Consider the following 14,987-nt stretch of genomic DNA (forward strand, 5'->3'; position numbering starts at 1 on the left):
AAATATGGACTCTTAAATAAAAGTGTTATTGATGTTTTTAGTTTTGTTTTAAAAAAATAAGACATGAAGAGTCTGAGTTGTCAAGATGCATTTTAAGTGCCTGTTTCTAGGCAGATAGCAAGATGCACAGAATTCTTTAGTTATCACAAGCCAGTTTTCATAAATTCCTAGCAATAGTGATTTTTGTGTGTAAATATGAGGGACCTTTGAGAATATTTCCTATAATCAATATTTAAATTGTTGCTACCCTCAATTTAGAAAAAAAAAAAAAAAGGAGGGGGAGAACTGTAAGAATGAAACGTGTGCTCAAAAATGCTTCATAAGCCAAGCCCAGATCTTAACTCTTGGAGCAGCACTGCCTTCTCGGATCTATCTTGCAAATCGTGACCCTGTGCCGGGGGTTGCTCGTCCAGCCAGGTTCTTTTCAGCTCACTGAAAGTCATTGGTGCTTAACAGGGCTTTGCAGAGTATACGGCATAAAGAAAAACTGGCATCTGTTGTCAGCTATTTCTTCAGATCACAAGAAATGAAATCTGAGCCGGTTTGACCATAAAGTGTTGTTGAGTACTCATGGGCTTGTGTCTCGTGGGCCCCATTCAGTCCGGTGCATTTCAACAAATCTTTAAAACTTTACGCGGACTCAAAATTTTCAGCTGAATTGGAAATTCTAGCTATGGCAATAAGGCAAGAAAAAATAAATGAGAACAGATTGCAAAAAAAAGAAAGATGCCCCTACTGATAGTTGACGTGATTGCCTACATAGGGAATTCTAAATACGTTAGTTTTAGCAAACCAAAACAACCCTAGAAATATCAAATACAGCAAGGTCTCAGGGCACAATATCAGCATATGCGATTTAATCACATCTCTGCATACTAACAACAAACATATGGAAACTAAACTGCAAACTCAATACCATTTACAACTGTTCTCAAGAAAATGAAATTCTTATGAAGTTAACAGAATATGTGCAGCATCTATATGCTGAAACTTGACCTAAACTCCATGCCTTACACAAAAATCAACTCAAGGAGATCATGTCCTTAAACATGAAGGCTAGAACTACGGGCGGGGAGGAGGGAAGAAAAACAGAAAGTAGAGCATTTGGAGGGCTGTGGGCTAAGTAGACTGCTTAGAGTCGACATCAAAAGCATAATCCACAAAAAAAGGAAATTTGATCAATTAGCCTTCAGCAAGATTTAACACTTTGGCTCTGCAAAAAATCATGTTCAAAGGATGAAAACATAGGACACGCTCAGAACGAAACTATCTGAAGCCACATATCTAAAAGACCAGTGCCCAGGATACATAGAACTCCAGGCACGTGAGAGTTTAGGGGAAAAATCCAATGGGAAAATAAAGAATATGAGCTTTTTGTGACAGAGAATATACAGATGGCAAGTCAGCACCTGATGAGATAGTCAGCATCCTTTGTCATGAGCAAGCTACAAACTAGGAGCACAATGAGATTTCACTGCGCATCTACCAGAGTCGCTAAAATTAAAGTGACCGCACCAAATGCTGCCAAGGGTGCAGAGAAACTGAATCCCTCCTGTAGTACTGGTGGAAAGGCGGAAATGTGAAAGGCAACAGGCACTCTAGAGAACCACTGGGAGGTTGTTGTTGTTTGGGTTTGTTTGTTTTGTTTTGTTTTGTTTTCTAAGATTTATTTATTGGGCCTGGTGTGGTGGCCTAGTGGCTAAAGTCCTTGCCTTAAACGCTCCGGGATCCCATATGGGCTCCAGTTCTAATTCCGGCAGCCCCGCTTCCCAATCAGCTCCCGGCTTGTGGCCTGGGAAAGCAGTCGAGGATGGCCCAAGGCCTTGGGACCCTGCACCCACGTTGGAGACCCAGAAGAAGCTCCGGGTTCCTAGCTTCGGATCAGTGCAGCACCGGCCGTTGTGGTCACTTGGGGAGTGAATCATCGGACGGAAGATCTTCCCCTCTGTCTCTCCTCCTCTCTGTATATCTGACTTTGTAATAAAAAATAAATAGATCTTTAAAAAAATGGATAACTGCCACAGCCACATCATGGACGAGGCTCTAAGTACAGAATACATCTCTCACAATGTCCACTCTACAACTTCAGAATCTCTCGCGATGCCAAGTGATGAGCATGGAGGGAGCAGAGTGAGAACCAGAAAAGGGAACATGACTAACACAGGAGACCCCTGAGGTGCTGGAAGCATTCAGTGCCTTGACCAAATCAGCGTTTAAACTGTGAAATTGTCCTACAGTTTAGCAAGATGCTGCCATCGGGGGGATCCAGGCAAAAAGCCATACAGGAGTCCTTTACAACTGTCTGAGAATCCACAGTTACCTCATAGGAAAAGGTTTAACACAAGCAAGATGCAAGGGTTAGCTTGAGGGAACAACATTTATGCCATCTTTCTCTCATTGGTTCCTAAAAAAATGAAGAACTGAGCTATATGCCAAAACTTAGAAGAAACAGGCATTCCTTCTGTTAATTATCAACATGTGCATTTGTGGAAGAGAATAAGACTTCCTTAGAAGTCTTCTAATTGTGTTTGATTTAATATTGATGTGAATTAATAATAATTTGACAAATACTATGTGTTGATTTTATATGGGTCACTTAGAGGGGTAAAAATAGATCTTCAAGTTTCCAACACAAACATGTTGAGTAAACGCTACCTTTTGTGAATATCCATCTATACAGAACAATTTTCCATGGATATTTTTCGAGAATAAATATATTTGCAATTATCTTCCCTCTAAATATTCTGTTCTGTGTCTTCAAAGAAATGAAACTATTTCAGGAAGCCCTTGCTTTTATTTGCAATCTCTGTACAGGTCCATGGTCTCATGTGACTCTGATGTTACTGGTTCCAGTGTGATATGGATACAGTGGCTCCTTTTAAGAGACTTGTTTCAAGGTTTAAATGTATTTCTAAATTTTTTTTTTTGCAAAACCATGCATTTCATTTTTAACAATTTATCAAATATTCTGAAAATGAAGCCTCTCTAAAATAATTTATGAATTTTTGCTTATGGGATTGCCGTGACAGCAAATCAATTACTGTAAGGATGTGGAGTGTATGGAAGTTATGTTTTGTCTATGCCATGTAATGCATGTGGAGTGTAAAATCTGTTGCCAAAACGAAGCATGTCTATTCAGCCAAAGACCGTTTTATTCCTGGCGCAATTTTCATGCTCAATTAAATGAAAGCCTAATATTTACACCCCAGTCCTTTCATGTCATGTTACAAATTAATGTTTTTCAGTTTCTAAGAAAATAGATTCTATTGCAGTGAAACAGTGGTTGCAATTCAGTTTTTATTTTCATCTTTTATTTTTCATTTGAAAGGCAGAGTTTGGGGAGTTATAGAGAGAGAAATCTTCCATCTCATGGTTCATTCCCCAAGTGGCTGCAGTGGCCGAAGCTGCATGGGTTGGAAACCAGGAGCCCGGAGCTTCTCTCTGGTGTACTATGTGAGCGCAGGGTCCAAGGCCTTGGGCCATCTTCCACCACTTTCCCCATGCCGCCAGCTAGAATGACTAAATTTTTACTAAAAATGAAAAAACTGGGGTGAGCAGTTGATATAGCACTTAAAACGCCGCCTAGGGGGACTGGCCCCTTGGAATAGCAAGCTAAGCCCCCACTTGCAGTGCCAGCATCCATATGGACACCAGTTCCTATCCTGGCTGCTCCGTTTCCAATCTAGTTCCTTCCTTATGGCCTGGAAAAGTAGCAGAGGGTGGCTCAAGTGCCTGGTGTCCTCTACCCACGTGGGAGACCTGGAAGAAGCTCCCGGCTCAAATGCTAGCCCTGCTGCTGACTCCAACTTCCCAGCAGTACGTATCCTGGAGGGCAGCAGGTGAGGGCTGGGGTCTCTGCCATTCATTCAGGAGACTTGGATTAAGCTCCTGACTTCCAGTGTTGGCCCAAGCCAGTCCCAGCCAGAGTGAACTTTCGGCAACTAAGCTAGCCACCTCAAAAGCAATTTAAGTCTCCTCTCCCTCCCCTCCCTTTTCTTCTTCCTCCTCCTCTTGAATTATTTTTAAAATTATGACTAAAGAAAGAGACTTCTGGTGACATGGTTATTATAGCTCTGTGTAAAAGAAGCTTCACTTGCAGACTTTCAAATGCTCCATAACCACCCCTCGGCGTCCCCACTCCTGAAATAGCTGCCATTCCTAGAGACCAGGGCTGAAAAGGAGCTCTATTTCATGGATGAAAAACACAGCGGAAGAGTCTCACACACACAGTGTGGCTACAGCGGCACATGGGCTTGAACGCGCAATCCTGGGCCACTCAGGGAACCCATTCCGCAGGCTCACCTGAGCTGGAGCTTTCGCAGCGCCAGCAACTTCCGGAGGCTAAGTCAGGGCAGTCCTGCTCGGTGGCGACAGGTGGAAACCCGGCTTTTGCGCGCCCTCTAGGGTGAGAGAGGGCACGTGTCCCGGGTGAGTCCCCGGAGTGGGTCACCTCCTCAGAACTAAGCTGGCACCTCCTCCAGCGTCAGCTATCCTGTGCTGGGTTGCTTCAACCTTCTCTCCTGATGCACCTGCTCAAGATCACGGCTGACGACGGGGCGGGATGACCGTGGGGAAGGCGGCACTGCCCTCAGACACTAGCGCAGAACAGGTGAGAAGCAGACATCAGTCTTGGGGTGCTGAGCTCCCTCTACCCATCATTGTTTTCCATGAGAACCACAAGGCACTCCCAGCCCGCGGCTGGCAAGTTGGGTGCTCATCTCTTCACCTTAACCTCATCCACAGGCTTTTCCCACCCAACGTCTATGCTCCATGTCCTTGACAGGATCCCCTCCCCATATTCTCTCAAGGATTTTTCCCTGAGAACTGGGAGGAGCTTTCCCGCCACCCACCCCCAGGGGAGTTCTATAAAATAGCCACAGCAGCCCCTTCCTCCTCTGAGGAAGCCACTGAGCCTAGATACAGGCAGGTGCAAGCCTGGGTTTTCCTGAGCTAGAGGCAGGTGTGGGGGGAGGGCGAGGAGACTATAAGGAAAATAAAGGAGGATTGCTACGTTGGCAGCACTGCAGGGGCTTCATGAGATGATCACCCTTAAGGAAACAGGACATTTGCTCATCCCAAGCTGTCACCTGGAATGTGAATTTTGGGTTCCTTCCCCAGAAAGAGAATTACATTGTGACACATGTGGTCACAGGACTCTTATTTGATGGAATTTTCCATTCGGTGGATACATTCTTTTCTCCTATTGGTTGGCCTTAGCGTTTTACAAGTTCCCTAGAAAGGCATTCTTCCACCTTGCCATCCATCTGGATTGCAACCCCCAAAGACCCCAGTCTCCCCACCTCCTTCCAGACGCTGATTCAGAGCTCTCTGAGAGCGTGACTCCCAAGCTGCAATTTCTGAGACCCCCAACTCAAGTCCTTTACTTTTGCAGTTCCTGAGGAGTGGGGGACTAATCATCTAAGTGTGGCTGAGAAACAGTGCAGGCACCCACAGTTTCTTAGCTTTGTAAATTGTGGGAAGAGTGAACCCTCTGGATGTCCTGATGTGTACAGAGGTGTATCTGGCTCACTCCAGACTGTCTCACACACAGGCAGGCATCCCGAGTGTAGACATGCATAAGGCACAAGTGAGATCAGAGTTTGTTTCTTCCAAAGGCGATCACACAGGCACACATGGACATGGGTCACCGCACATGGAGAAACACCCATCTTGGTATACACTGGACCAGAGGGTGGATGGCTCTAAGGGACTGGGGGAGCGGGGGTACATGGCAGCCAGCAGCATCTGCAGTGGCCAGAAAGAGAGCCCCTCCCAGCTTTATGAGGCAGCGAGTGGTGCCACTGCAGGTGTGGCACCTGCACCGGTTCTGCATGATGTTCAACATCCTTGTTTTCAGTGTCCCACCTCCTGCCTTGGGTTCTGGATGAAGCAGCTGCATCCTGGGATGGGGGCATTAGCATTGGCAAATGGGAGGATGGAATGACGTGTGAACGTGCTACCTGGCTATGTACCCCACAGCCTCCTGTGTTGATGAGATGCTCGCCACCATACCTGGCACACCACTAAGACAGGAACAGCTGCATCACGTGACTGCTTGTTTTCACATTGTATAGCGTTGTTTGTCCACAGGGCTAGGAGCATTTGAGGGGCTGGTGTCACACCCGGTCTGGGTTCTGATTCACAGTGGGTGTTCAACAAACGGGTGTGGAAAGCAGGCTTGAATCAAGTACCTGCAGGCTTTGGCCCAGGGCTGTCACAGATCTCCGTGGATGCCTGTCACCAGCACAGTTCTTGTTTTTTCTAAGTGTATCCATAAATACCCTTACTCAAAACATACCACAATTCCCAAGTCAATAGACTTGACTCGTAGCCTTAAAAATCACAGCAACAACCATCCGCTCCCTCTGATGTGACTCTGATCCATCAGCTTCTTGCACCCTCGCCGGCTCCTCCCGTTTCTCCTGACCACTTTCATGTAAGCTGTTGGCCCTCCCCAAACTTCCCACACATTCCGTAGTTTCCAAGCCTGGCGATTTGGGGAATACCGCCAGAGCAAAGGCTCACTTCGCCACCTGCTGGCTTCTTTTGGAAACTTCAGGTTTCTCAGAACCTGGAAACCAGGAAAGAAACAAGGGTTGCCTTGAATAAAGCACCTTAGTGGACACACAGACACGCCCAACTGTCCCTTCGGAAACCACATGAACAAATCTTTTGCACACGATAGACAAGATGGACTAAAATATATGGCCTTTTGATGGTGATAGCTTAAAGTATTTAGGCCTAGTGGCTAAAGTTCTTGCCTTGAACCCACCAGGATCCCATATGGGATCCTGGTTTTAATCCCAACAGCCCTGCTTCCCATCCAGCTTCCTATTTGTGGCCTGGGAAAACAGCCAAGGACAGCCCAAACCTTGGGATCCTGCATCCGCATGGGAGACCTGGAGGAGGCTCCTGGCTCCTGGCTCCTGGCTTCAGATCGGCGCATCTCTGACCATTGCAGTTACTTGGGGAGTGAATCAGCAGATGGAAGATCTTCCTCTCTGTCTCTCCTCCTCTCTGTATATTTGACTTTGCAATAAAAATAAATAAATCTTTAAAATTTAATTGATCAATTAATTATAGCAATCTTTAAAAGTGAATTTTGGCTTGGGGTGATGATTGCACATTGGTGTACATACATGAATTTCAATTTTCTGGTAGCAAAATCATTTTTCAAGTCCTTTATCTGCACATGTGTGGAAGGACCTTTGTGCCTGAGCTCATTCAGAGTTACAACCTCACTGCAAAGAAATACAGTCTTTCATTTCCATATGGGAAACTGGAGGCCCAGCAAAGCTCACAGACCCAGGTCCAGGCCAGAACCCACCCAGCACCAAGCACAGCTTCCTCTCCGTGCCCTTGCGGGGTTGAGTGTTTCAGGAAGTCACTCCGCCAGCTCTCTAGCCTGCTCCTTGAGCCTTTCATCTCTTCCTTCCCTGCTCAGTCCCTGCCAGGAGGGCAGCTGTCCAGACTCTGATGTCAGGCCAGGGTGGGCTGCTTCCGGCACACTCCCAGGGCCCCACTCGCCTGAATGTTAGGAGTACAGGCTCCTCCAGGTACGCCCTGCCAGGCCGAGCCTCATCCAGTCCTTCCCACTTCCGGTGAGGAGGGGGCTCTGTCCTCTCACCGCCGGGTGAAGGATCCTGCCAGTCATGCAGCTTGCAGCACACAGTACCTGCTCCAACCAGTGGTCTCACCCAGACTGACTTGAGTCCTTGTCTAAACCAGATCTGAGCTTGACTCCATCCTCCTTGGAGGACCTGTGAGCTCCAGCATGGACTCAGGAGGCTGGCCAGCAGCAAAGCAGGTGGATTTAGCCCTGTCCCTTGACTCCAGCCCCCTCTTGCTCTTCCAACCCTCCCAGCCTCTTCAGAGCTATTCCCTTACATGAAGTCCCTCTTCACTCAAAGGTCGAGAGCAGTTCCATGTTCTTGCTGGATACCGACTAGCACAGCAGAGATGCCCACAGCCTTGGGCACTTAGGTGTGCACAGAATGGAGGCAGTGGCGCTAACCGGGTCCCACCTTTTCTATGTCTGCATGTACTATTTGAGTTACTTTGGTAACTGAAATGTCCCAGGAGGCCATTGTTTTGGACTAAGCTTCTACACTGGGGCCCAACAAGGCAGACGAGAACCCAAAACAGAGTCATGCCTGCTAAAGCCACCATCAACACAAAGAAAGGAGAGTGTCTTCTGGGGGCTGGTGCGGTAACAGGCTGATCTTGTAAGCGTCATCCTCCCATATGGGTGCTGGTTTGCATCCCAGCTGCTCCACTTCCCATCCAGCTCCTTGCCTGTGGCCTGAGAAAGCAGTGGAGGACGGCCCAAAGCCTTGTTACTCTGCACCCACGTGGGAGACCCAAAAGAGGCTCCTGACTCCTGACTTTGGATCTGCTCAGCTCTGGCTATGGAGGGCATTTAGGGAGTGAATTAGCAGATGGAAGAACCCTCTTTCTCTCCTTCACTGTAAAATCTGCCTTTCAAATAAATTAATTGATATTTTAAAGTGTCTTTTAATCTTCCAAAGGAAAAGGATGAGAGTGTCACACCTCATCTCCCACAAAGCTAGCTTCACTCGGCAGGATGATGAACTTCCCTGTGCCTTGGTCCTCACTGGGGAAAGCCACCCGTAGCTGCCCGGTCAGTTACTTCCTGCGGATCTGACTCCCTGCAGCCACCCTACATGGAAAATACCTTGGGAATCACCAATCAACAGTTTGTTCTCTCTCCTTTCTCATCCATTTTTCTGCCTGAAAAGCCAAGTCCCTCTGCTCAGCCCATCAGAATGCTGTCATTCTGTTTTAGGGACCACAATGCTGTCCCATGCTACAATTACAGAGAAATCCAATCCGAATCTTCGCAACTAAACTTTTGTGATTCTTTTGTCAACTTTAGGTCTCTTGTCTATGAAAGTCGCTCTTTAATAGAGTTTTTTTGGAGAGTTATACAGTCATCCTGATAGTCTTTGGGGACAATAAAACATGAAGGTTGGAGAGGATTTGGGGTTTGCTTTTTAGCATGGCAACGATTTTCTTTTTCTTGTTTTCATCTAGAATTTACGAGATCCTGCAGAGTAGCTGGTGCCCCTTCGCATAAAGACCCAAGCAATTCTCGCTGCAGACACTAGAGGGGGAAATGGAGCCACAGAGAGAAAGGAAAAGGCCGCAGGTGTGATGCACGCAGGTAAAGCCACAGTTTCCCCGTCCCGCTCCAGCTGCCAAATGCCACTGAGAAACAGCCTCTTTGTGAGGGACTGTGCTTTGTGAGCCAGTGAGAAAGCTTGCTCTGAAATTACAGGCTGGCAGAGGTTCTGCTCTTTGAAATCCAATCAATGAGAATGAAATATTCTGCTCTTGCCTGTGGATGACCATCTTTGAACAGCAAGAACAGCTTCCATTGCTCACACAGTTGCAGGCTCCAGAGGAAGGCTTCTGTGTCGCTCTGTTAACTCCCCACCTGCCAAGAAGCAGGTTCCAGTCCACCTTGTAGCCTGAATGCAAAGTGGACCCTTGATGGGCAGCCCGCTGGCCCTGAAGTCACCCAAACGTTCCTGCACCTCCCTTCCTTCCCTCCAAATCACATGATGATCTTATTTCTGTCTGTACTCAGTGAACTGCCACGTTCCTCCAGGAACTGGTCTCTCTAATTCCCAAGAGCCAATGAACCTGACTTGGTTGGGCTTTGAGTTCTTTCCGGAGGCCTAGGGCTCACTAGCTACAGGTCATAGCCGAGTTTCAAATGCTCCCACTTCACACTCCCTTCTGGTGCCTGGGAAGGCTGAGAGAGATTATCAGTGGTTCCCTGAGTATATACAAGATCAGGAGTGTGTGGGTAATTGTATATATGTGTGCATATATTCATCTAGAGGAACTGTGTAAGAGAAACTAGCATACCGAGAAGAACGATACAGTGCAGTAGGCATCTCTACGCCTGAATAAAAGATGGATCTCCAATGAAACTGTGAAGCATGTCTTCACAATAGGATGCTGAACGATAGGAGCCCATATGGGCACCGGCTGCTCCACTTCTCACCTAGATATACCTAAATGACATGATACACTTCAGCAGCAGAATGATGAACTTCTGACTGTTGCTGAAGGACAAATCCCCTGAGGCTATTGAACTGAATCTTGAAAAATAAAAATTAAAGCATACATTAAAAAAAAAAACCGCACACAAATGAATCACAAAGGAAGAAGGAAGAGCAGATGCTTAGCCTGGTGCTAAAGTTGCCTACATTTCCTATCAGATATCTTGAGTTCAGTTCCCAGCTCCTGCTCCTATCTGCAGCTAGAAACAGGCAGGGATGGCCCTGGTAGCTGAATCCCCCCACCCCGTAGACCAGCCCAGCTCAGCTCCTGCAGGAAGGTAAGTGTTTCTTGCTGTCTGGACATCTTTGTTTCTGTTTATCCGCCCCTCAAGCAAATATTTCTCAAAACAAAAGTTAGGAAAAGTGGAATGGATTAGAAAGGGTGTTAGTTAAATTCACAAACAAGTTCATCCTTATTCCCAGCCAAGAACACAGCCAAGTGGCACTTGCAGACTCGAGTTAGAGTGCTGCGCCCTCTTCCTGGGCGCCAGGCTGTGTCAATGCTAACTCCCTGGCAAGGCTGGCTTGTACAGTGCTGTGCTCTAAGCCAGGAGGTGTTCTGAGCCCAACCATCTGTTCTAGGTTGATGCTAGTGGAACTGCTCAATATAATATCTGGGGGGAGGGGAGAGATATGGAGAGAGGCTGCATCCAGTTTCCCAACCGCTTCAGTACCCAGGGATGGGGAATGGCTACCCGATGTCATCCCAGGGTCCTGATGTGGAGCATGCTCCAAGTGTTCTGCTCATGTGGTTTCAATAGCTTAGTAGTTCTTGTTGTCAAGCTAGACCATAAAACCATCTGGAGAGTGCGAGATACAGGGTTGGAAAGAGGGTCCAGTGGAGGGGTTGTGGGCTTCTCCTTCATGGGCTTCAACTCCCACTGGTGAGCAGAAGAGCCAGGATTGGGGTGGCCCTGGCTGGACAGGCGATGGCACCCACTGACATGAGTGTGGTTTGGAGGGTGGAGTCAGTTGGTTTGAGTTAGGCTACAATGCCCAATGATGAATATGAGATCTCAATGGAATGTGGAACAGAACAGACCAGTCTACTGCACATGCTGGCAGGCACAGGAACCAGAGCTGGGGACCAGTCCAGTGGGGATTACTAGGGGTTGCTTTGACTGGGCTGCAACTCCCCCTGTGGTACGTTAGAGCCAAATATGTGTTGGACAGGGCTGGGCTAGGCCACAGCACCCACTGGTTTGTTGAGGATGGAGGGCAGAACAAATTGATCAACTAACTCATGAAACCTGACAGCAAATTTCTGGGCCAATGGAGACTCAGAGGCTGACTATGGCAGCCAATCGGCCTCGGAAAGATTTCCTCATCTGTGGAGTGGCGATATCAACAGCATCTCAGAACTATCAAAAACACATGAACAGAATCCCCAGAAAATGCTCTGTAATAGGGAACTTGGGATGATATCGGGTGGCAGTTCCCCAAACCCCGGCGTAATGCAGTGGTTGGGAGACTGGACGTGATTTCTCCTCATGTATCTCCCTCTCTCCCATATACAGGAAGAAGAAGAAAATGTGTAAACAAGGGTCTCACCCACTACCCCCTGATCCTCTATCCTCCCTACCCTGATTAATTATGTATATATCATCACTAATAAAATTTTTTAAAATTAGCTTAGTAGTTCTGAAATGTTGTTTGTCTCACCAGTCTAAGAATAAGGAAATCCTTCAAGGTCGATTTGCTGATACAATCTACTTTAGATTCTCCATTTGCCCAGATAATTGCTGCCAACACTTGGCTGGGGCAGTTGATCATTCTGTTCTGCCCTTCTTCCTCTGCTATGGTACCAGATGTCCTCTGCAGGCCCCAGTGGACTGCCATATACTCTACATGCATCTGGGTATGCTGCCCACTGCTCCGTCTAAGTCACTGAGGAGGCCCAGCTCTGACACATGCACTCCACAGTCAAACCATGGAACCTTCAATGCTCCCCATGGTTGGAGCTTTAAGTTCAGTGGTTCAGTTGAAGGGATTTCGCAAACAAGCCTTGTCTGAGGTGATCCCAGACTTGACTCTTGTGTGTGCTTACCAGTATAGGACCCGGCTCTGTCCGTCCCCAACACACTGTAAGTTGCAGTCCCTGGGTCAGTTCTGTCTCCAGCCCCATCTCTTACATAAACCAGTGGAATACTGTGACCCAACCCAACCCAACCCTGCCCATGTCAGGGTATTGAAGTCTAGCTCAATCCAACCAATCCCACTCTGCATCCCACATTCACTCATGCCAGCAGGTGCCACCAACTGTCTAGCCAGGTCTGTCCCACCCCTGGTTCCCATGCTCACCAAGTGGGAGTTACAACCCATCAAAGAGGTGCCCACCATTTCCCTAATGGGTCCACTCCCAGTCCCAGATCTTGCACTCTACAGAAGGTTCTACCAGTCTAGTTTGGCAGGATTTGCCCCCAGACACAGCACTTGCCCGCTGATGCTGTGGAAAAGCCCAAACAGCCTGCACTTAACTCTGGCTTATGCACGCACTAGTGGGTACAATCAATTAGCCCAGCCTGACTTTCCCCTTAAACCAGCTCACATGCAAGCCAACAGGTGTTATAGCCCTGCCTCAGACCTGACACACACACATATACCAGTGAGTACCTAACCTGGCCTGGTCTGAGCTGCTCCCAGCCTTGTTTCTTGCTCTTACCTGCAGGGACTGCTTCCTGACAGAGTTCCCCAAGCTCTTCTATCAGGTCTCTTCCCATTGGTAAATCTCACACATACCAGTTGGTCCCTGGCCCAGGCTAACTTAGTCTACCTCCTGTCCTGGCAGCAACAGCGGCCTTACCCAACCAGCCCATATCCATTCTGGTTCTTACTATTGGGTGTTACAGTCCAGCCACACCTGGTCCATGCCCAGACACAACTCTCAAATGGTTCAGTGGGAGCTGAGACCTAGCTCAGCCTATCCTATACACACCCTGGCTCTCACAAGCACCACTGGTGCTAGAGTCTAGCCCAGTCTGGTGTACCCCAGGCCCGTCTACACCTGTGCCAAGGGACACTGCAGTTAAGTCCAGTCCAGATTGCCACCCCCTACTCCAGCCCTTGCACTCACCAGTGGGAACCACAATGCAGCTGGGGTGTCCTCTTAGCTCCCCAATCAGGACTGTGCCCAGCCACAGATCTTGTGCATGACAGTGGTTGCTCTGACCCAACTTGACATAGCCCCTCCCCTGTCTTGGCCTGTGCCTTTGGATGCTGCAGCCTGACCCATTCCGGCCCACCCCAGTCCCAACTCTTGCTGGTAGGTACTGAAGCCTACCCCTACCCAGTCTGCTGCCATCCCTAGCTCATGCAAACTGGCAGGTGTGACAGCTTAGCCCAGCATGACCCGCATGCCAGCCTGGTGCCTGCACTTATCAATAGGTCAAGAAGGGCCCAGCCCTGCCAGTCTGCCCCCCTTCAGATCCACCACACACACTTGCCAACAGGTGAAGCTATCTTGCCCAGCCTGACCAACACTCAGTGGCTGGGTGTCTCAGCCCAGCCTCCTGGCTCATGGCACGTGTGCTGGCCTGGGATCACATCCCTTCACACACCCAAGATCCAGGCCTGTCCAAAGTACCCCAAACCCAATTCACCTGCCCACCTGCATGTTGACCTGGGACTTTCCCCTCCCCTCCCCACACCCTACCCAGGACCAAGCACCTGGAGAAATCCCCAGGCTCGCCCTGCCTGCCTGGAATGAGCTCCCAGGTCCCCACATGCCCCCACCAGTGCTATTCCCCTGACCCCCTGCAAGCCCACACCCCCAAACCCACATAAGCTAGCTGCCCCAAGCTGCTGCCAGCTTGGGAGTAATGGCAATGAGGGCTGGAATCATATAGCTTTCTTAAGCTCCCTCATATGGAGAAAAAAAATATGAAAGTTAAGATTAATGTTGAACAAGCTTCCAAACTCTTTGCATTCATGCCACATTTGATTGTAATTATCTGAGTAAATCTGTGCAGAGTTCATTTTCAAAATTCCTTTCTAATCATTTCATACAAATCTCAAGCCGGTCATTTTTCTGAGGACTTGTGAGAAAGCTAGTGTGCATGCCCCACAGTTGGCTGTTTTCAACCCTTTGAAGTAGTTAAGTAATCGGGGGCGAGTGAGTCCTTCACATCTTCTTTCATCTATAATGTGATTAACAATCATAAACTCCACTGAGCATGAAAACTGCTCAAGATCTAAGAGCATCAAACGGCTCTCAGCAGAGATGAGGCAAAGCAGGCACAGAGAAATCTGGGGGGGATATGTGGGCTCACCCCCATGGAACTGCAAACCCAGAATTCCAGGTACAAGTCCAAGTCAGTTGGCTTTTTCAATGTGCAGAAATACTTAAAATGTTTTTCTTGAAGGAAAATTCATTAAGCAGAGAATTGGTCATTTTAAATATAAAGTTCAGTAGCATTGGACCTGGTGCGATGGCCTAATGGCTAAAGTCCTCTCCTTGAACATGCCACGATCCCATATGGGCACCGGTTCTAATCCTGGCAGTCCCACCTGTCTGTGGCCCGGGAAAACAGTCAAGGATGGCCGAAAGCTTTGGGCCCCTGCACCTGTGTGGGAGACCTGGAAGAAGCTCCTGGCTCCTGGCTTCAGATCAGCACAGCTCTGGTCATTGCAGTCACTTGGTGAGTGAATCAAAGGGTGGAAGATCTTCCCCTCTGTCTCTCCTCCTCTCTGTATAACTGACTTTCAAAAAAAAAAAATAGATCTTTAAAAGTTCAGTAGCATTGAGCAGGTTCACAATATGGTGTAACCAAGGTCTTTTTTTAAATAATTGTTTTCACAAACCTCAAGTACCCAGGTATCTACCAAATATTAACCACACATGAATCTTTAATAATTCCAGTTAGTAAAAGAAGCCAGACCTCAAACAGCTTTCTGTGA

Source organism: Ochotona princeps, chromosome 8 (genome assembly GCF_030435755.1).
Source record: "Ochotona princeps isolate mOchPri1 chromosome 8, mOchPri1.hap1, whole genome shotgun sequence".
Taxonomy (NCBI): domain Eukaryota; kingdom Metazoa; phylum Chordata; class Mammalia; order Lagomorpha; family Ochotonidae; genus Ochotona; species Ochotona princeps.